This window comes from Heptranchias perlo, chromosome 29, assembly GCF_035084215.1.
Source record: "Heptranchias perlo isolate sHepPer1 chromosome 29, sHepPer1.hap1, whole genome shotgun sequence".
NCBI lineage: Eukaryota > Metazoa > Chordata > Chondrichthyes > Hexanchiformes > Hexanchidae > Heptranchias > Heptranchias perlo.
Window position 1 is genome coordinate 10,494,703 of NC_090353.1, and position 23,557 is coordinate 10,518,259.

Consider the following 23,557-nt stretch of genomic DNA (forward strand, 5'->3'; position numbering starts at 1 on the left):
GTGGCTTCTGCTGGAAAGTGCATGGGGTAAATTTTAACGGGGAGCTGGGAAGAGAGTGGGGGGGGGGGGAATTTCCTGACGGCAAACCCAGATGTCCTTATGATTTTAACGTAAGGACATCTTTCAATTTTTTTCAATAGGTTTCCCGCCCGACAGCCAGTCAGATTGACAGGCTGGCTGTCAGTCGGATGGGAGAGCAGCCAGGGAGCGGATACCAGCAGGTAAGTCTTAGATCGGGGTGGGGGGTCGATCATCAGGAGCTCAGTCAAGGGAGGGTCAGAGCTCGTGGGGGGGGGTCGGAGATCATGCGGGGGGTCAGAGATCATGAGGAGGGGTCAGAAATGGGGGGGGGGGTCGATCATCTGGTGATGGGGGACGGGGGTCGACCAATCACGTGTGTGGGATCGCGGCAGGTAAGCTAGTTGGGCCTGGAGGAAGCACCCCTGCTCCTCCTGGCCCACAAGCAGTGCAATAAAGGCACTCACTTGTTGATCCGGGCCTCCCCACCTCCTCTTATGTGACGTGAAGCATAAGGACGGGGAATCCCGGCTCCCAGCAGTTAAAAATAAAAATGCAGATAAAATGGAGGCCCGCAGCCTCCATGAAAGATTTCACTGACCGACCCACCTCCAGAGAGCAGGTTGGTCACCCGCCCCTCGACCCACCTCCGTTAAAATCAGAAGTGGGCAGGTCAGAGGCGAGTTGGTGTCGGGTTTTACTTTTTTAACCTTCCCGCCCACCCCCCCCCCCCCCCCCACAACCCCACCCGTTCGTGGGGTTAAAATTTACCCCCATGTGTCAGAATGTGATTTGAGAGTGGGATCAATGCCCTCCATTATTGAATAGGGTGCCAACATTAGCTGTCAAGGCTCGTGCATGAAGATTGACCACTTGCTGCGCGTGCCCATAGAACCATATTTCAGCGCAGGTCAGTATTCTTCAAGAGATGAGAAGAGAAAATTGGCAAAAAAAAGAATTAAATTCAGATAGAGTGGGATGAAAGGGCTATCATGGTTTTTGTAAAAAATGTTTTTGATTCATTTGGTCCATGACACCATCCGCTACTATATGTCCTTTCAATTGGAAGAATGGGTCAGTTTGAACAACTGACTTTTCCCAAGACCATCTTTATCCTGTGGGGGTGGGGGGGTGTCAAAAAATGTTGTAGACTTGCCTGTCCTTCAGCATCCTCCTGGGACCCCTGCAGACTCGTCGTTGGGGCTTAACAAGCGGAAAATGAAGTAGGAGGCCTGGAATGTTCCTTCCCATTTCTATAAAATATCAACGCTGGGCCTGTGCCTCCTACCGGCATAGACCCAGTTACCCATCCTGGGAAAACCCCAGGAAATCCTGGAGCAGCACGATGGGTGCAAGGACCTGATGTGATGGGTCTTCACCCCTTTTCCCTATGCGTGGGGAATGCTGAGAACATAAGAACATAAGAAATAGGAGCAGGAGTAGGCCATCCGGCCCCTTGAGCCTGCTCCACCATTCAACAAGATCATGGCTGATCTTCTACCTCAATGCCATTTTCCTGCATCATCCCCATATCCCTTGATGCCTTTAATATATAGAAATCTATCGATCTCTCTTTTGAATGTACTCAATGACTGAGCCTCCACACCCCTCCGGTGTAGAGAATTCCAAAGATTCACCACCCTCTGAGTGAAGAAATTTCTCCTCATCTCAGTCCTAAATGGCCTACCCCTTATTCTGAGACTGTGACCCCTGGTTCTGGACTCCCCAGCCAGGGGAAACATCCTCCTTGCATCTACCCTGTCGAGCCCTGTAAGAATGTTGTATGTTTCAATGAGATCACCTCTCGTTCTTCTAATTCCTAGAGAATGCAGGCCTAGTCTACTCAATCTCTCCTCATACGACAATCCTGCCATCCCAGGAATCAGTCTGGTGAACCGTCGTTGCACTCCCTCTATGGCAAGTATATCCTTTCTTAGGTAAGGAGACCAAAATTGTACACAATACTCCAGGTGCGGTCTCATCCAAGGCCCTATATAATTGCAGTAACACATCATAACTCCTATACTCAAATCATCTTGTAATTAAGGCCAACATACTATTTACCTTCCTAATTGCTTGCTGCACCTGCATGTTAGCTTTCAGTCACTCACGTACAAAGATATCCAGGTCCCTTTGAACATCAACATTTCCCAATCTCTCACCATTGTGAAATACTCTACATTTCTGTTTTTCCTACCAAAGTGGATAACTTCACATTTTTCCACATTATATTCCATCTGCCATGTTCTTGCCCACTCACTTAGCCTGTCTATATCCCCTTGAGGCTTCTTTGCATCCTCCTCACAACTCCCACTCCCACCCAGTATTGTGTCATCAGCAAACTTGGAAATATTACATTTGGTCCCCTCATCCAAATCATTGATATGGATTGTGAATAGCTGGGGCCGAAGCACTGATCCATGCAGTACCCCTCTAGTCACAGTCTGCCAATCTCACAGAGACCCATTTATTCCAACTCTCTGTTTTCTGTCTGTTGACCAATTCTCAATCCATGCCAGTATATTACCCCCAATTCCATGAGCTCTAACTTTGTTCACTAACCTCCTGTGTGGGACCTCATTGAAAGCCTTATGAAAATCCAAATACACCGCATCCACTGGTTCCCCTTATCTATTCTATTAGTTACATCCTCAAAGAACTCCAATAGGTTTGTCAGACATGATTTCCCTTTCATAAATCCATGCTAACTCTGCCAAATCCTATTATTATTTTCGAAGTGTCCTGTTAACACATCCTTTATAATAGAAACTTAACTGGACCAGCCATATAAATACTGTGGCTACGAGAGCAGGTCAGAGGCTGGGTATTCTGCGGTGAGTGACTCACCTCCTGACTCCCCAAAGCCTTTCCACTATCTACAAGGCAAAAGTCAGGAATGTGATGGAATACTCTCCACTTGCTTGGATGAGTGCAGCTCCAACAACACTCAAGAAGCTCGACACCATCCAAGATAAAGCAGCCCGCTTGATTGGCACCCCATCCACCACCCTAAACATTCACTCCCTTCACCACCGGCGCACTGTGGACTGTGGCTGCAGTGTGTACAATCCACAGGATGCACTGCAGCAACTCGCCAAGGCTTCTTCGACAGCACCTCCCAAACCCGCGACCTCTACCAACTAGAAGGACAAGGGCAGCAGGCACATGGGAACAACACCACCTGCACGTTCCCCTTCAAGTCACACACCATCCCGACTTGGAAATATATCGCCGTTCCTTCATCGTCGCTGGGTCAAAATCCTGGAACTCCCTTCCTAACAGCACTGTGGGAGAACCTTCACCACACGGACTGCAGCGGTTCAAGAAGGCGGCTCACCACCACCTTCTCAAGGGCAATTAGGGATGGGCAATAAATGCCGGCCTCGCCAGCGAAGCCCACATCCCATGAACGAATAAAAAAAAGATTCTAGCATTTTCCCTACTACTTCTGTCAGGCTCAGGTCTGCAGTTCCCTGTTTCCTCTCTCCCTCCTTTCTTAAATAGTGGGGTTACATTTGCTACCCTCCAATCTGCAACGACCGTTCCAGAGTCTATAGAATTTTGGAAGATGACACCCAATGCATCCACTATCTCTATAGCTACCTCTTTCAAAACCCTGGGATGTAGATCATCGGGTCCTTGTGATTTATTGCCTTGCAGTCCCATTAATTTCTCTAAAACTATTTTTTTTACTAATACTAATTTCTTTCAGTTCCTCATTCTCACCAGACCCTTGGTTCTCTAGTATTTCCGTGAAGACAGACACAAAGTATTTGTTTAACTTCTCTGCCATTTCCTTATTCCCCTTTATAAATGCTCCCGTCTCTGTCTTTAAGGGACCCACATTTGCCTTCACCAGTCTTTTCCTTTTTACATACCTTTTGAAGCTTTTACAGTCCATTTTTATGTGGCTGGTCCAGTTAAGTTTCTGGTCAATGGTGACCCCCAGGATATTGATGGTGGGGGATTCGGCGATGGTAATGCCGTTGAATGTCAAGGGGAGGTGGTTAGACTCTCTCTTGTTGGAGATGGTCATTGCCTGGCACTTATCTGGCGCGAATGTTACTTGTCACTTATCAGCCCAAGCCTGGATGTTGTCCAGGTCTTGCTGCATGCGGGCACAGACTGCTTCATTATCTGAGGGGTTGCGAATGGAACTGAACACTGTGCAATCATCAGCGAACATCCCCATTTCTGACCTTATGATGGAGGGAAGGTCATTGATGAAGCAGCTGAAGATGGTTGGGCCTAGGACACTGCCCCGAGGAACTCCTGCAGCAATGTCCTGTGGCTGAGATGCTTGGCCTCCAACAACCACTACCATCTTCCTTTGTGCTAGGTATGACTCCAGCCACTGGAGAGTTTGCCCCGATTCCCATTGACTTCAATTTTACTAGGGCTCCTTGATGCCACACTCGGTTAAATGCTGCCTTGATGTCAAGGGCAGTCACTCTCACCTCACCTCTGGAATTCAGCTCTTTTGTCCATGTTTGGACCAAGGCTGTAATGAGGTCTGGAGCCGAGTGGTCCTGGCGGAACCCAAATTGAGCATTGGTGAGCAAGTTATTGGTGAGTAAGTGCCGCTTGATAGCACTGTCGACGACACCTTCCATCACTTTGCTGATGATTGAGACTGATGGGGCAGTAATTGGCTGGATTGGATTTGTCCTGCTTTTTGTGGACAGGACATACCTGGGCACTTTTCCACATTGTCGGGTAGATGCCAGTGTTGTAGCTGTACTGGAACAGCTTGGCTAGAGGCGCAGTTAGTTCTGGAGCACAAGTCTTCAGCACTACAGCTGGGATGTTGTCGGGGCCCATAGCCTTTGCTGTATCCAGTGCACTCAGCTGTTTCTTATATCATGTGGAGTGAATCAAATTGGCTGAAGACTAGCTTCTGTGATGGTGGGGATATTGGGAGGAGGCCGAGATGGATCATCCACTCAGCACTTCTGGCTGAAGATAGTTGCAAATGCTTCAGCCTTGTCTTTTGCATTCACATGCTGGACTCTGCCATCAGTGAGGATGGGGATGTTTACAGAGCCTGCTCCTCCCGTTAGTTGTTAATTGTCCACCACCATTCATGACTGGATGTGGCAGGACTGCAGAGCTTTGATCTGATCGATGGTTATGGAATCGCTTAGCTCTGTCTATAGCATGTTGCTTCCGCTGTTTAGCATGCATGTAGTTCTGAGTTGTAGCTTCACCAGGTTTGCACTTCATTTTTAGGTACGCCTGATGCTGCTCCTGGCATGCTCTTCTACACTCCTCATTGAAACAGGGTTGATCCCCTGGCTTGTTGGTAATGGTAGAGTGAGGAATATGCTGTGCCATGAGGTTACAGATTGTGCTGGAATACAATTCTGCTGCTGCTGATGGCCCACAATGCCTCATGGATGCCCAGTTTTGAGCTGCCAGATCTGTTCTAAATCTATCCCATTTAGCACGGTGATAGTGCCACACAACATGGATGGTGTCCTCAGTGTGAAGATGGGACTTCGTCTCTAGGAGGACTGTGCGATGGTCACTCGTAGCAATACTGTCATGGATAGATGCATTTGCGACAAGTAGACTGGTGAGGACGAAGTCAAGTAAGTTGCTCCCTCGTGTTGGTTCGCTCACCACCTGCCGCAGGTCCAGTCTGGCAGCTATGTCCTTCAGGACTTGGCCAGCTCGGTCAGTAGTGGTGGAAAGATTGAAAAGCAATTGTTAATGTGATTGGGTTATGTTGAATTATAAGCAAATAATTCTGATCACCATGTTAGCCTGTGTTTGTCCCTATCTTAGCAACCAACTGAAATATCATATTAGCAGAGGCTTACAACTAGATTGTCTACCTGCTTTCTTTTCTTGGAAAGAACAGCATGGACAAAGGTGATCCAAAGAGTGGAAAATGTATCTTTTCAATTTTCTCTCCTTAGCCTTCCTTGGTGCCTCATGATGCAGGGATCCACATATGCTGGCAGACCTCTGCTAGCTCACTTAAGTAGCTAGTTATGTGTGAGCCTGGATAGTGAGTACTGAGAGGCAATGTAATGGTGGGGGGGATCACAACTATCCTCATCCTGTATCCTGTCCTTAAATGCATAATCTAGGATGACACTTTGGTGCAGTGCTCAGGGAGTGCTTTACGTAGAATTACATAGAATGTACAGCACAGAAAGAGGCCAAATGGCCCAACAGGTCCATGCTGGTGTTTATGCTCCACACGATCCTCCTCCCTCCCTACTTCATCTGATCCTATCAGTATATCATAGAGTCATAGAGTTATACAGCACGGATAGAGGCCCTTCGGCCCATCGTGTCCGCGCCGGCCATCCTTCTATTCCTTTCTCCCTCATGTGTTTATCTAGTTTCCCCTTAAATGCATTTACGCTAGTCACCTCAACTACTCCATGTGGTAGCAAGTTCCACATTCTAACCACTCTCTGGGTAAAGAAGCTTCTCCTGAATTCCCTGTTGGATTTATTAGTAACTATCTTATATTTATGGTCCCTAGTTCTGGTCTCCCCCACAAGTGGAAACATCTTCTCTATGTCTACCCTATCACAGCCTTTCATAATCTTAAAGACCTCGATCAGGTCATCCCTCAGTCTTCTCTTTTCTAGAGGAAACAGCCCCAGTCATTACAATCTTTCCTGATAGCAGAACTGAGAAGTCATATCTATCATCCTAGTAAATCTTTTCTGCACCTTGTCCAGTGCCTCCATATCCTTTTTATAATATGGAGTCTAGAACTGTGCACAGTACTCCAAGTGTGATCTAACCAAGGTTCTATACAAGTTTAACATAACTTCTCTGCTTTTCAATTCTATCTCTCTATTGCAGTAGGAGATGCTTTTTTTCATGAGATGTTACGCCAATGTACAGTCTACTCGCTCCAGTGTTAAAGGCCCCATAGCACAACTAGAAGATGAGCAGGGAATTCTCCCAGTGTCCTGGCCAACATTTCTCCCCCAACCAACACTGATGAACAACAGATAAACTAACCATTCATCTAATTGTGAGGCATTGTTGGTTCCAAATTGGTGCTGTGTTTGCCTTCGTAACAAGTCACTGTACTCCAAAAACTAATTAATTTGTGAGGCACTTTGAGACGTTCAATGTGTAAGGCACTGTGTGGCTATGTGTCCTGTCTCCTGGCCATTTGAATTCAATTCAAATATGGTTGAAGAGACTAATTGTACTCTGCCTATACCCCCTGAACACTTATGTTCCATTTTATACTGGGCATGCTCCAAACAAGCCTCCTGGAACATTCTGCGCCATCTGTCAGGGCTGGTTGATTCACATTTTAAGTGTAGACAGTTGGAAACAGCAAGGCCAACACTTGCCCATATGTTCAAGTGACTGGGCCTGACAAGGATGAGGAAAAGATAAGCAGTCCAGGACTAGCAATTGCAATCCTATCTGTAGAGGGATAAGGTTTGGAACATGAAGAGTGGCTTCAGAAGAAATAGGTTGTCTCTTTCCATTATCAGGCCATATTAATAGTCTTCCTGCTGTTGTGTGGGGCTCAGCAAAACTGTCATTCTGTTGCTATTTGATTCTACCTTAGAGATTCAACAGAGTTATTTTGCTGCGATGTAAATCAGTTCAACGGAGCTAAAATCCACCTGACATTTGAGTTTGTCTTTGGAGGAACTCTACTTATTATCTCTGTTAGGTTTCATTAGAGCTAAGGACTTGCTGGTGTGTGGCATTGCTTTGGAACGATAATTGCATCTCTCTATAGTACTATGACAGCTGTCATCCCGTTGTTACGGTGTCTGCTTTGGGATTCAGCAAAGCTACCAACTTGCTGATAAGTACATCTGTGTTGGGACTCAACAGAGCTCTCGTCCTGTTGCTATACGCCTCTGTGATCGGCTCAGCAACGCTATCATCATTCTTCCACACTGTGTTTGTGTTGGGACTTGGCAGAGCAGTTATCCTGCTGCTGTGAATACGTGTTGGGGCTCATTATAGTCTCTATCCTTCTGCTGTACAGGTCTGTTGTATGCTGCTTCCTCAGAACTGGGACGAACAGCTATTCATTTCGCCTTGTTTTGCAGGGATTTCTGGCACTGATCAACCCCAAAAGAGATATAACAAATGTGCAATCGAAAATATTCACTGATCAGGAATGTGTGGGAATAAGTTACCGCAGACAGAAAATGGGTTTGGGTTTCCTGTTTTCAATTCGTTTAGTGGAAACATTCACTTATCAGGTATTCATTTGTGTGGAATCAGCTGACTTTGTCTTTGGGCCATCTCCCCAAAGACAAAAAAAGCACAGAGTGCTGGCTGTAAATGTAACTAGGTACAGGCTGCTGGCGGGTCCCAGATGTTACTCAATCATTGTCTACATACCGTTGTGAGATGTGCTGTGTGCAAATCCCGTTACCCTGTAGTTCATTGTGCTCCCTTGGAACACATCCCACGTCTCTTCTCTAACAAAGATAAGTACAGCAGTGAAGGGAGCGCCTTTAATCTGGACAGTGAAATACAAGGCTCTTCATTAGTTCCACATAGGCCTCGCTAGTTTAACAAAGTTCTGATTATGTTTCATATTTCTCACTGCAGCTGACAGACAGGCTCCTTTCTGAGATGCCCAGGACTCTGCACTATTGTTTGTACCAGTAACTGATCATTTGGGAGGTGTTTTTATTGCTGGGAAAATAGAACTGTACATTTTCATTGAAAACAGAAGCTATATACACACACACACACACACAAACACGCACACAGAAATCTCAACAAGGGTCCATTCAGATTCAGTAAAGCGTGGCCTACACATTTCTATAGCCACTGTTGTAGACTTGTTGCCGTGCTGGCAAAGCAAGTGAAACGGAGAAGCTTCGCACATAACTCTAAAACAGTTGGGCAGGCGTTTATTGTTGTGTAAATACCGTAACATCTTAACCTAATGAAATTAGGAGAAAGCACTGTCAGTTTCAAACAGGACGCAGTACAACCTTAACAACTGTGTGTGTGAATAAGGAGGGGTAAGGGAGAGCTTAGGTTTTTTGTTGCTTCCTCCCCTCATCCCCCATCAAGGCCATTCCCCCATCTTCTCTCCTGAGTGCTAACACTTGCTGCGGTATCATACTATGGCCTCTAATTACCCTTTTGCATCTTACCCAAATGGCCATTCCTCATGTGTGAGTCCAATCAGGGAGTCCAACAATCCACCATACACTGGGAGAGCGCAGCTGAGCCTGATCCTAGCATTTACCCTATGTTCAAACGTATATACTTTCCAGCAGGAAAGAGTCCATAGCAACCAGGAATGTCAAATATTACTCCATTCAATCCCTGAGCCACTCACAAATTCAGTGCCAGTAGTAAATACATACAATAGCATTTGTGCTGTGCCTCCATTGCAAATTGTTCATTAAATGTAATCTTCAGCTCTCCATATGCTGAATCATAAAATTAGGCTTGATTTTTACACTAATTAATTATACAAATAGCAATGAGTTCCCCATTCCCACTACCATCCAGGCATTTTGAAAATGTGCCAATTGCCAATCTTTGTGGCTTTATCACTCTGTAAGAGGCTGCTTGGATATATGTGAGAAGTGGCTTTGCTGACTAAAACTACTTGTCAGACTTACTTACACGTGGAATAATACAAAGAAGCAGAGATATACTCGAAGATACTAAGAGAGCATGATAATCAAACTTTCACAATATCTGAACTCATCGGACTGTTTTAAAAAAAGACAAAGTCAGAAACCCTTGCCATTCTTCTTAGTCAGTTCTGAACAATGGTCTCAGATAGTAAGTTATATAGGGATAAGTTCTCACCAATGGCTTAAATTAACAGCAAATAATAAAGATGGAACTTAAGAGCCAAGAGAGTCTCTGGGTTAAAAGGCACCTTTCCCTTTGGTGCTCAGTGGTCAGATAATTAAAATGTCCACCACCTTAACCTGGGTGAACAAGATGTTGGACTGAAGCTTCCTGGTCATCTAATAGGGTCTGTTTTTAACGGCAATTGAAAACAAACTCCAACTATTAATATGCACTTATTAACATTTCCAACTATCCAAGTAAGTGTAATTTAGTTAGTGTCTGAGTACAGAAATTTGCCTCTTTCCCCACGACAGATTGTCTGTAGTGCTCCGTTCTGAACCTTAATGAGGGAGGACAGCTTTAAAAAAAACATTAGAAATAACGACTGTAATCTTAGTTTCAGTCACAGTGGGCTTGTGCCTATGATTCACCACCTTATTCGTGCCACTGGGGGAACGAAGTGCCAAACATTTCTGCATATTGAGAGAGAGAAAAACTGAAGAATGAGTAACATACTTGTGGAATTGCTGGTGGCTGTATTGAGAGAAGCCAAAGAGCAGATTGCCCACCCACAATATCATCCAGGGGGAAAGCGAGAGAATTGGGAAGTCAAAATAGTGAGGAGAAATAAACATTCAAATGGAGTGAGAAAATAAAACTCTAACCATTGGTGAAACCTTTCAAGACACTATAAATCACATTTGCAGCATTTATTTCAATGTTTAAAATTGGTTTCTAATATGTTTATGTATTCTGAGAAAAAGGCCATCAGCCCCATACATGTTTAATGTTCAGCTCTATACATTCTCAGCCCCATACATGCTCAGTCCCGTGCATGCTCAGCTCCATTCTTGGGATAATTTCACTGACCATCCCTTTGCCCCACCTCCTGGAGGAAGGAAAAAACAAACCTGTACCCAATTCAGGAGTTCTCTGTTAAAAGTTCCCGTCTGACCCCACCTGGTTGATAAGGGAAGCACCAGACGGTCCCAGATCCATGCGCTATTTTCCAGAATAATTTACTTTTACCTTCCATATGGTGAGATTACCTTATTTTCCAGAAATCCATCTACTGCCTTAAGGCATTAAGGAATCAACATCCATGTCCTTCTCCAGAATCAACAACAACTTGCATTTATATAGTGCCTTTCATGTAGGAACAAGTCCCAAGGTGCTTCACATAAGCGTAATCAGACAAAAATTGTCCCACAGGTTAATGAACAGAAGGGGATCTAGCACTGAACCCTGGGGCTCTCCGCTCATGACTACATCCCATCGATAAGTGACCTAAATTATGGCCACTCATTGCTTATGGTCCCCAGCCAAATTTTTATCAATCTTCCCATTTCACCCCTTCACCTCTATAATTTTAATGTCCATGTAATAATTTAGAAATGACAGTAACATTGAATGGCCTAGTGGGCAAAGGCACCATTTAAGCATAATACTAAAGCTATATAAATCAGAAGGGGCCAGATTTGACCCCTGATCGTTGCTGTTACCCCATCTTAGCTGGGACAGCAGTTGAGTGCTATCATTGAACTGAGCACCGCTGGACCAGAAAAGGGAAAAATTTGCCAGGATTCCCACTCCTGTTATCCATTGACTCCAGCTGGAAAGTGCACAGGTGGATATTGGGTGAGATGCCCCCATAGTTGAGCAGCCTACTAACATTCAAGGAGGAACTTTAACTCCTAGGCAGGACACGGGCGGGATGCATGGTCTGTCCACCGGAGAGTCTCCGTGGGAGGCCTGCATGGTATTACCTGCCGGGTCTTATTTACACCTGAAACTGATGCAAAGAGGTAGCTGGCCGGCTGCCAGTAAGTGAAGAATGGGCATGCCGGCACTCAAGTAAGTCATGGGGGCGGGTTTGGCAGGGTCTCACAGGTTGAGAGAGGGGAAGCCTATGGCAGGAGTGGTCCAGGTTTTCCCTGTGGGGCCCAGTGGAGCGCTCTTGTTCGTCCTGGCCCCACGAAGGTAAGTTTAAAACATACCTATCAGGGCTTCTGCTTCTTCCCAGACAGGTTTTAAAACGTTGTTAAAATGCCATTGAGGACCTTTGTATGAGCTTCGTGCCTGAGTCAGGCGGGCGCCTCAGCCACCGGCAAAAACAGCCGGGTTAAACTTGCTGTGGGACGGGAATGGAGTAGCAAATACAGCCGCTCAATTTAACTCCTGTTCCATCCAGTTTCCATTGTGGGGAGTGAGTTAAAATTTCCGCCTTTACTGTCTAGCTTTACATGTGAAGAATGTCTACTTAAGTGAGGCACTGATAGGCTCCTCATACCCATGAAATTATATTCCAGCATTAATCAGCACATTTAGAGAGGGTAGGGGGTTGGGGAGAGGAGAGTAAAGAGAAGGCAAAAATAGCTCTTGGAGCACATTGTTCCATTTTCAGAATATATTTTCTGCGTTGCACAAGAGCTGACCTCACATCTCACTGTTCTAGTGCAGGGTAAGAGAGTCTTAAGGAGAAACAGTCAAAGGGAAGTAAGTATGTAGTGTTAAAATTCTAACCGTATATTTTTGACTGGCTGTTGCATACTAAACTTGTTGAAATGATAAATTTAATGTACTTGAGTACAATTGAAGTTCAGATAAACATATGCTTGACGTGGATTGAATGCACCAGGTGTTCTGCTCTCTTTGAAATTTCCAGTACCAATGAGAATCCACTTGTTTTGGAGGAAAGTGTAGTAACCAGTGTATGCGATATTTAATGTACCTCATTCACAGGTAAGAACAGAAGCTCCATGTCAGACTTTACAAAGGCAATAGTGACACGATTTACCCATAATTTCTAGCAGCGCAGCTGGCCCAAATAAGTGACCACAGAATGTTCTAACCATTGCAATAAGAAACAGATGAAACAGATTAGTGTTCAGAAAGAGAAACATTAGTCACGTAATGAAAAAAAACTTAATTACGGGAGTTTAGTTCCTCTTGAATATACTTAGATCAGAGCTTCCATAAAATGGGAGTAAATGGCAAATGATTTGATACACAGCTGAAATCCTAAGCAATTTTGGGGTTGAAGTTATTCTATGGTATTTATAACAAACGTGTTAGCATGTTGGTATGGAATTCCTCTGTGATCCGTTTTAACCCATTTGTCAACTGATTTAATGCAAACGTTTTAACAAATGCATTAAAATACTGCACAGAGGAATTTCATAGGAACATATTGACGCACTGTTACAAGTATTGCTGACAGCAATTTCAACCCTTTTTTGGGTTCACTCTATTTTTAGCATACGGGTGAACACATTTGTGTTAAATTCCTATCTGTGTCATTTTAATGAGACCTGTTGATTTTAAAATTTAACAAATAGTGGAAATTAACCTCCTTGTGATTTTTAACTTGCACTTTTCTGCTTTGTAAGATCTGCAGGGCTAGATTTTCCATCCACTGGCCATGAATGAGCAGTATTCAATTTTACTTCATTCAACTGGAATGAATAGAAATTGATAGTAGAAAAAAATTGGAAATTTCAATTTCATATTTTACTCCATTCAGATATTTTAGATTCTACTCTCTATATGGCACAGTGTGTTGAAATATTATTCTGTGAAGTGCATTGGGATTATTTTGTTATGTGATAGGCACTATATAAATTTAAGCTGTTTTAAGCCCTTCCTTTGAATTTAATTTCCTGTTCCAACAAGAGAGAGTAAAGCTGCATATCTTACATACACACCTTTGTCTCTGTGTAGGAAATTCCAGTGTCTTTTTCCACCTCAGTCTAAGGGAGATGTATTAGCTTTTTGCAAATGATGAACCTGGCTCTTTCATGACATTATTGTTGGAAGGACAGGGCACATTGTAAAGCTCTGGTTTAGCAGCAAAGCAATGTAGGGCAGAACAGGTAATTTAGCTTTGTCCTTGGTGAAAACATTCTTTGTTTTTCTTGTAGATTTTGGAGGCAAAATATACAAAATTAGAAGCTGCATATCTGAAAAAGATTGTTTAAGGTAATTTATTTTGTTCTTTCTGTTTGTTTTACTGTTAAGATACAAATCGGCCACGATCTAATTGAATAACGGAACAAGCTCGAGGGGATGAATGGCCTACTCCTGTTCCTATGATGGTAGCAGAAGAAAAATAATTTATTGCCAATGGATCGATATTGGCATTACATTAGTGAAATAAAAAATACCAAAAACCAAGATAGACTTCAAGTTCCACTGTTATCCAAACTCACCGCAGGGTTGCTCTTCCTGCCACATTGAACTGCTGAGCTGGAATGCCTGCTCAGCAATGTGAATCAGAACAAAAATAACAATCAGAGGTTGTTGGAAAGCAGACACCTGAATACTATATGAGGCACTCAACAAGAATGTGAGTGTGTCTCAAAACAGAACCTTTAAGGAGATCATTAAAGTGTTACCACTCTTGTGCAAGCATGCAAACACCACATGTATCAGACTTCAACTAACTTCTACTGGAAACAAATTCTGTATTTTCTTTTCTGGATGTAGTTGGTGTTCTGTTTACTAAAATTTTACATTAATAATATGTTACCTCTGCTTTTGTACTTTCAAAAGACTGATGAGATAGGTTATCACTCTGCCAAGCATAAATAAAATATTGATGAGATACAAAACAAATATGCAAACTCTACTTAAAATGAACCATTTACATCTGATTCTATGCCACATGGACATATAGGGAATAAAGACCGAGAAAACTGGCAGAGGCCACAAGAAATATACTGAGAAATTTTAGCTGTTCACAGGAAACCCACTTTAGAAAATGGCATCACAGGATTAACAACTTACAATGACATTGAAATATACATTATTTTTTTTTCCCAGCTTTCTCTCTTTACCAATCTTTCCTGGATCTGCACCTCCAGCAGGCTGGATAAGTGGCCTGCTCTTAAGTTAATTCTGTGGCCAGTTGCCAGGAAACACTTAAGAGTATCCAGGTAAGTTCTCTCCTGTCAACTTTCTCTGACCTCCATGGGAAGGTACGAAGGGAGAAAATTAAGATTGGGAACACAGCAGAGTAAGGAACCGAATCTATATGTTTTGACGCTGTTGATCACATAATGTTGCTCCAAAAAACCATGCAATTAGCTAGTCATCATTTCATATATACATTATATGCAGCGTATGCTATTCCCCTATAGAATGCAGTAAAATAAAAATGGATCTCATGCTACAAAATACAGTAGAATCCACTTGTAGTGATCATTGCTTCTAATGTTCAGACAGATACCTCTGGTATTCTCTGGTATTTATAACAAACGTGATAGCATATTGGTGTGGAATTCATCTGTGTTTTATTTTAACCCATTTATCAACTCATGTAAAGCAAATGTTTTAACAAATGCATTAAAATACTGTACAGAACCAGGTTGTATTGACTGTGGTGTTTTTACACCTGTTTGCAGTACCTGTTTCCATAAACACAGTGACCAGCACCCATGTAACTGGACCTCAGGATATGTCAGCAACTTTAAGAAGAGGACAGAAAATTGGAGCTGGCAAAAAAAAATGTAAGAATCACAGAAATTACAGCACTGAAGGTGTGCCTGTGTCAATCCTGGCTCATCATCTGGAAATGTCTACTTTACTCCCTGCATTTTCCCTGCAGCCCTAATCATTATATATTTTTTATAAAACCAGATAAATGTTTAATGTGAATATACTGGACTCTGGATGAGTTTACTTAACAACAGTAACAATAACTTCCATTTATGTATTGCTTTTAATGTAAACAAAATATCTCCAGGTGCTTCACAGATAGACATATGGAAAACAGATGCCAAGCCAAGAAAGATTAGGAGAGATGACCAAAGACTTGGTTGGAAAGTTTAGGTTTTAAAGGAGGACAGAGGTGTCAACGCAAAGGGTTTTAGGGAGGAACCTCCGGAGAGGAGGACCCAGGCAGCTGAAAACTCTGTCACCAATGGTGGAGTGAAGAGGGGAATGCACAAGAAGCTGGAGTCAGAGGAATAGAGAGTTTGTGGGGGGGTGGGGCGAGGGGGAGAGAAGAGGGGAGGAGTGTAGGGCTGGAGGAGGTTGTGGAGTTAGGGTGGAGGTAAGGCCATGGTGACATTTTAAAATTGAGTTATTTGGGGATGCGGAGTCAAAGTAGGCTAGCGAGGTAATGGGTTATGGGAAAATGGGACTTAGTATGGGACCTGATAGGTGCAACAGAGTTCTGGACAATTCGGAATTTATGGATGGTGGGAGATGGGAGGCCAGCAAGAAGAGCATTAGATTAGTTGAGTCTGGAGGTGACAAAGCCACATATAAGGGTTTCAGCAGTGGATGGGCATGAATAGGAGCAAAAGCAGACATGAGCAGTCATGGTGTAGAAAGAATATGGGGTCTAAAACTTAGTTCAGATTCAATAAGCTTGGTTCAGCCTGAGGGGATGGAATCAGTGACAACAGAGCTCAGTTTGTGGAGAGAGGGAGCCGAAGACAATGGCTTCAGCTATTTCAATGCTGAACTGGAGGGACGTAATAATCATGCAAGGTTGGATATTTGACAAGCAATCTGACAGCACAGAGGTAATGGAAGGGTCATGAGGTGGTGGAGAGGTAGTGCTGGGTGTCATCAGCGTACCTGTGGAAGCTGACCCTGTGTCCAAGATGATTAAATGGCAACAACTATATATGCATTCACACTGGTTGAGAAACAGTTAACAGGCATACGGAGAAAAGAGCCACAAATGTTTTACTGACATGAAGCAGTTAAGGGAAAAAAAGTATGCTAAATGACCCTAGTCTGAAACATGATGAGGATCTTTGTGAATAAATGAAATGTTCTTCTACTACAGAAAGCCTCTTGTTTCTCCGCACTTAGTATTCAGTTCTAATCCTGTGTGAAGCTAAGTTCCTAAACAATATTATCACACAATCTGATATCTATTACAATGTTTACTGCCACAGCTCAGTAGCCATTTACAGAAAAAGACTGTAATCATATTGGCAATGAGTCACTTGGACCCAGAGACTGGATAGTTTTATGAAGCACAAAACCGTAGAAGTGAGAAAATCTGTCATATCTTCTCGAATTGACTGACTTAAATAAGTCATGTTAGCTTTGTGCTTTGTGCTATGACTCAACAGTCCATTTTTTACAATAAAGTTTTGTTTCTAAAGGGGCTATAAAAGGTACAAAAAAAATTAGATGACTGTAAAATAATAAAAGGAAATCCAATCCATTCATTAGTCATTGTCTATGTGCATAAAGCAAAGGCACAAAAAGGGCTCTGAAAATTCCAGATTGTTTTTTACGACCTTCCACACCCGTTACTTTTTCTCTTTCCTTGATCATCCTGTGGTATGTATCATCTGAGACAGCGGGTGGAGTAATCTGTTTCTCAGCACCCACCAGTGCCACTCCGAATTGGCCATTAGGAAATGCACAAGAGTTTAACTCTACTTATATTTTTCCCTCTGTGCTTTCCCATGGGAGAGCGCCTGGACTCTGTCTGATATCTAATCACAGCAGAGCTGAGATTCGGAATTCAGCTTGTGGGGGAATCACAGGTGTAAACCCATGCCTTAGCTGTGCCAACACATATTGGTAAGTAGACTTATCGTCAATGCAATGTTCGCATGTTAAGTGTATAGCAGGTATGTTTTACAAAACAATACAATTATTAGGACTATCAAGTGCAACTTGTGCTGGAATACAGTTCCACAGGTACCAGCTGCCTGACTGGCCAGTCTTCATGTTCTTCCATGCCACCAGCAAGGTACATTTAAAACACATCAACTTTTTCCCTCCACCATTAACTCCCATTTTCTCCCTCCTGGCTCATGCTGAAGTATGGTTCTACGAGCACCAACATCATTCTAGTACCTTGCCCAAGTGGCCTTTAATCATGGACAACATTGGCAGATTAATCAACCATGAAGGGTATCACAGCTGAGCCTGACCTGTCTTAGTTTGATGGACATACATGCAGAAGGCAGTCACTCAATAGCTTTCAGGAGTTGAAACCCTGGTTGTTTTTCCCCTCCCTAGCTAAGGGACACTAAGGGATATTAAGGGATATTGTGTCCCAAACATGGGACCTGGCTGATCTCAGCTAATTCATCACAGATGAGGGATTGAACCTGGTTTCAACCCAGATAGTAACCCACTGTGCCATTTAGGAAGCCAGCTCTGAAAAAGGACTTCCACGTTCCATAATTGATTGCATTTCTGTAGTATTTGCTACAGGGTATGAGGCCAATCATTTACGTCTACAATATTTCCCAAGGAAGAGTGCTGCAAAGGATTACTTTATGAAAAAACTAGCAATATTCATTAGGTCAACAGTAAAGGCTCTGAAAGGCATTTAGTTTGGGTTCCCAGTGATAAATTATACATGTTATTATCCAATTCTTATCTAATATATCAATTTGAATAATGTACAGAGCTATAGTCAGTGTTAAAATTTCATTGTTACTGAACCAATTTCTACATACAGTTGACCAAGCTTATTAGGTAACTGTTTTTAATTAACCTGCACCTATAATGTAAGATTTAAATGTCCAGCATTGTGTAATGTTTCTCTATGGTAATACTACTCACATATAACAAATGAATTACCCATTTACAGATTTAAATTTGTCACGCAATTTAGAACATTTAAATTTGTTGTCCAAAGAAGTCGCTTGTCAAACTAAAACCTTGTCATCTACCTGTAATGTCTGTGTTCCGCCCCATATCATCTTTTTAATAACATTTTTTGTGTCTGTCCTGTACATCAAACTTATAATCTGTATTATTACTGTGGAGTCTTCATTCAAATTTCTTCTTCCTCATTAATTAAGCATTAAATCTGTGTTCTCTCTTTCCTAATTGGTTATTTGCTATCTTCATTCTTCACCAATCATCATAGTATCCAAAACCTTTTTCTCCAATTTTATTTTCTCCCCAAACATTCCATTGAACGATCTAAGTTTACCACACAGAAGGAGGCCATTTGATTATGTGCTGGCTCTTTGCTCGTGCAATCCAAAATTAATCCCACTGCCCTGCTCTCTCCCCATTGCTCTGTACCTTCCTCTGCTTCAAATACTTCTCCAATTTTCCCTTAAAAGGAGCAATGGTCTCTGCCTCAACCATTCCCTGTGGCAAAGCATTCCGTGCTCTAACAACCTCGGTGTAAAGAAATTTCTTCTGATCTCTCTCTTCACTCAGTGGCAAATTAAAACAAAAATCTATTTAATCACATTGCAGCAAAAAAAAGTCTCCAAGATTCAGCTGTCATGACAGTTCCTCATTTACCTCAGTACATGCACATAAAAATAAGACTTAGAACATAATAAACATTAAAAAATTGAACTAGTCAGGAAAAAAAACTTAGAAACTGACCCATAGATGCACCATCCCATTTTCACATTCCAACAACTTTCTCCTGCATGGCCAGATGCACTTTACTGAGCTTCGTGCCCTTGGGTACTCCCTTCCAAAACATCGCAATCTAGTACATACCAATCAGCTGAGGTCCAACTTCCGCAATACATCCAGCGAAAAAATGGCTTTACAGCCAATTATGTTTGAAGTGTAATCACTGTGCAATGTAGGAAACGTGTCAGCCGATTTGAACACAGCAATGTCTCACAAACAGCAATGAGATAATGACCAGGTAATCTGTTTTTAGTGATGTTGGTTGAGGGGTAAATATTGGACTGGACACCGGGAGAACTCCCCTTCTCTTCTTCGAAAGAGTGCCATGGGATCTTTTACGTCCATCTGTGAGGGTAGACAGGGCCTCAGTTTAACATCTCATCTGAAAGACTGCACCTCTAGCAGTGCTTCAGTGTGACTTGAACCCACAATCTTCTGACTACCGAGCCACGGCTGACATCTGCCCACTCCTACTGAGTCAGCCTGTCTGATTCCCATCCTGATGGGCCCTAATTGGGGTCCGACTCTGCCCCTCCCCTGATCTTTGGTCAGTAGCATGACTCCTGCCCATGGCCCCATTATTTCATGGCACTTGCATTCCTCCCAAGGCCAACATATTCTACTTCCTCCAGCCTTCTTGCTGGGCTAAGCTCTGCCACATAATTTAAATAGATATCAAGATTAATATAATCTTATATATGTTATGTAAATGTGTAATATAATAGAATTTAAATGTATAACATAAAACAATGTAATGTAAATAAATCTTAATAATTAATATAAATTTCATGAATAAACCAAATATATATAAACATATACATTCTTGCTGTGCCAATGATTGAATAGTGTCCACTGCTTTTTTTTATTAATTAATACATTTTGGTAGAACCATATTGTATTTATTCCTTTTATTTCACTAATAGATTTTACTGCAATCCTCTTGGATTAAATGTCTGCTCCTTTTATTTACTTAATAACTTTTATAGGAATCCAGTTGAATTAAATGTATGCACCTTTTATTAAACTAACAACTTTTTGCAAGCACAGGGATTAAATGGGAAACCCCATCAGCATCAAATGGTCACTACTTTTATTTCATTTATAATTTTTTGACCAAACACATTCCATTAAAAAAACACTGCTATTTAATTCATAAATTTGGGGGGAAGCCCATTGCAGTAAATAGCCACTTAAATAAATGTTGGGGCATGGCTTAGTTTCAGAACATTCTGTCAGTAATGTGATGAGAGATCCACTTGTAATAAATAATACTTAGATTTATTACTTTGAAACATCTCAAAGTGCTGCAGTGAATTACTTTTGAAGTGCAGTGACTGTTGTTATGTTGGCAAACAATCCCCACAGTAAACATTAAACACTGTGCAATATTTCAACCCTCCCTGTACCTTTTAGCGAATCTCAGGAGTCTGTGGTGAGAGCTTACAAGTGAGGGATGGTGAGGAGTAGCAAGCCCCATTCTGGCTCCGCATCCCATCTCAGGCTGGCTCTAAATTTCACTTACCTCACCTCAGGTAGTTCTGTCATCATAATATGTTTTTACAAACTTCCCCTGTCTCCAATTTTGAGAAGTGTTAACCTCTTAATATTGCAAAGTGTGATTTCAGCCCATCAATGTTTTTTCCTGCAATGAACAGGATTTTGCTTTTTTACTGTATCAAAAACCAGCTTCTCAGTCTCACAAATTTTGAAAGGACAATATTGAGTTGTTACTTTGAAGTGGCATTTGAAGTAGCCTCTGTAATTTTCTTCCTTCCTTTTCTGAAGGCATTGAGACTGTTGCTAGCATAAGGTGCCACATGCACCAGTTGCCTTCTGGTACCTTGACTAAGTAACCATTCATCATGCATGAGCCTGGACAGTGAATAAAGTTATATAACTGTGGAGGATAGCACAGCCAATCTCTGAACACATGTACTTCAACCAGGGTATATAACTGTGGAGGATAGCACAGCCAATCTCTGAACACATGTACTTCAACCAGGGGATGCTGAATAATGATCAGGAGTGTAAATCTTGGCCAATTTTCACCTCCGTCATCTTGGTGACTGAGCCCACCAAAGCAGCAACAACAACAACATGCATTTATATAGTGCCTTTAACATAGTAAAACGTCCCAAGGCACTTCACAGGAGTGTTTTCAAACAAAATTTGACACCGAGCCACATAAAGAGATATTAGGACAGGTGAACGAGGTAGGTTTTAAGGAGTGTCTTAAAGGAGGAGAGAGGAGAGGCAGAGCAGTTTAGGGAGGGAATTCTTGAGCTTAGTGCCTAGGCATCTATAGGCACAGCTGCCAAGGGTGGAGCGATTAAAATCGGGGATACGAAAAAGGCCAGAATTTGATGAAGCGCAGAGATCTCGAATGGTTGTAGGGCTGGAGGAGGTTGCAGAGACAGGGAGGGTCGAGGCCATGGAAGCTATGCTTGCATTACTACCACTGGCATGACTGAAATCAGCTAAATGAGCACAGACTGGGAGCTGAACCTGGGATTTTCTGGTCTGTATGACTTGTTGAATCATCAGACTATATCTAACAATTTTAAGCTGTACTTAATAATTTCATAGGTAGTGTAATGCAATGAAACTCCAGTGGAATTAGATTTGTGCCTACCACATATGCTTCTCACACTAATGTTCAGCTCAAGAGCAGCTTCCTTGAAGTCCTGGTTGCCCACTCTTTTGCTACAGTTTGTGAGTGGTCCAGGAGACCTGAAAATAAGACTAAGGGTGAAGATAGCCCATGTGAAGTAGGGTTACCAACCATCTAGGATTGTCCTGCAGTCTCCAGATAGTAAAGATCTCCTGGACACTGCTGCGCGCAACACGGGAAAAAAAATCACAGGGGCATTAAAAAATAAATTGTGTTTTTTTTCATTTCCTTTGAACACTTTTATTAGTTATAAAACTATTGTAGATGGGAAGAAAGGCTGTTTGACTGGCAATCAAGAATCTTCCAATCGGTTAATGAAGAATCTGTTTGCTTTCCAATTGGTGTGGGAAGCCATGAGGATGGACATGTCCGGCGATCAAAGGCAGGAGTGTGGGGCTGTGATGAAACTGCCAAGAATACATCCAACCAGAGTAGGCAACCCTAAAATGGAGAGATGTGGAGCTTCACCCTTGGCTCAATGGTATTTGAAGGCATTGCAATTAACTTCAACAGTCCTGGGCTAAAGGGAAGATGGTGGAAAGCATGCATGTGTGAACATTGGGGTTGTCTGTTATTCTCTCCCCCCAGAATAAGGTGTCAGTGCCCCTAACCAGGCTCATACAGGGAGAATAGTCATTTGGCTTAGGTACTGGAAGACTGTCAATTGCTGTGGAACTACGCCCTACTATCTATTCAGGAGAGGAAAAAAGGAAGTGGAACTGAAAAAAATCCATCTACCTCACCAAAATAAGGGGAGGAAGAACATTACTATCAGGGCTGTGTTCCAAAATGCCATTTCCTACTTATTATAGTGTGGAACAGTAAATGAACTTCAAATAGTGCTGCATCGCATTATCAATTTCTTTCGAACGAAGATGCTTTAGATCTAGTATAAATTCACAATTCCCAGCGCAAAACGGAATAAAAGCTGCAGGCAGAAGAGCGGGGAAATCAGGTTTAACAACCAACACCCACATACATTGAAGAGCATGATTTATTTCAGAGCACATCGCCGTAAGTCAATAACAAGGGTTATGGAGCAGGATTACAAACACTGGCCAGGCATTGTAAAAGTTGACGCTCTTGGGTTTGTGTTGCGCTCAAGTTTACTGAATGACACCTCTTAAGTTCCTGGAATAGGATGAGTGCGGAGTGACTCACTGGAGCTGGAGGGGTGGCTCAGTCACTGACTCACTGGGAAGTTGCATTTCCCGCCAAGCCGCGACCAAGTCAGCAAAACAACCTGAGATTTTGGAGCCAAATCACAAATGGCGATTTGTTTTTATAATTCTTGTAAAAAAAGACACCTCACTTTTCACACGAGGGAAAGTTTTTTTTAAAACGTTTCGTACCTCCATTCATAATTTTTTTTTCCTTGCGACGTTTCTTCAGTTTTTTTTAAATATTACATTTTTGCTCAGCTAGCCGACTAATTTTGTTTTGCTCCTTACCCCCCCCTTCACCCACGAAGCGCTCTCGCGAGATTTCGTTCGCGCCGCTACGACCCATGTGCGGCTTCGCCCCTGACCATGAATTACATATCTCAAAAAACGTCCGCCTAACGAGGTGACGCAATCGCTTCGGCGCGGCGACGTCATCGGAGCCGGGGCATGTGCGTGTGTTTTTTTTTAACGCTTGCTCCTCCCGGCCGGTCCAATAGGAAGAGGGATAGAGTGCGCGCGCTGCAATAGGCGCGAGGCGAAGGGGCGGTTCGCGCTA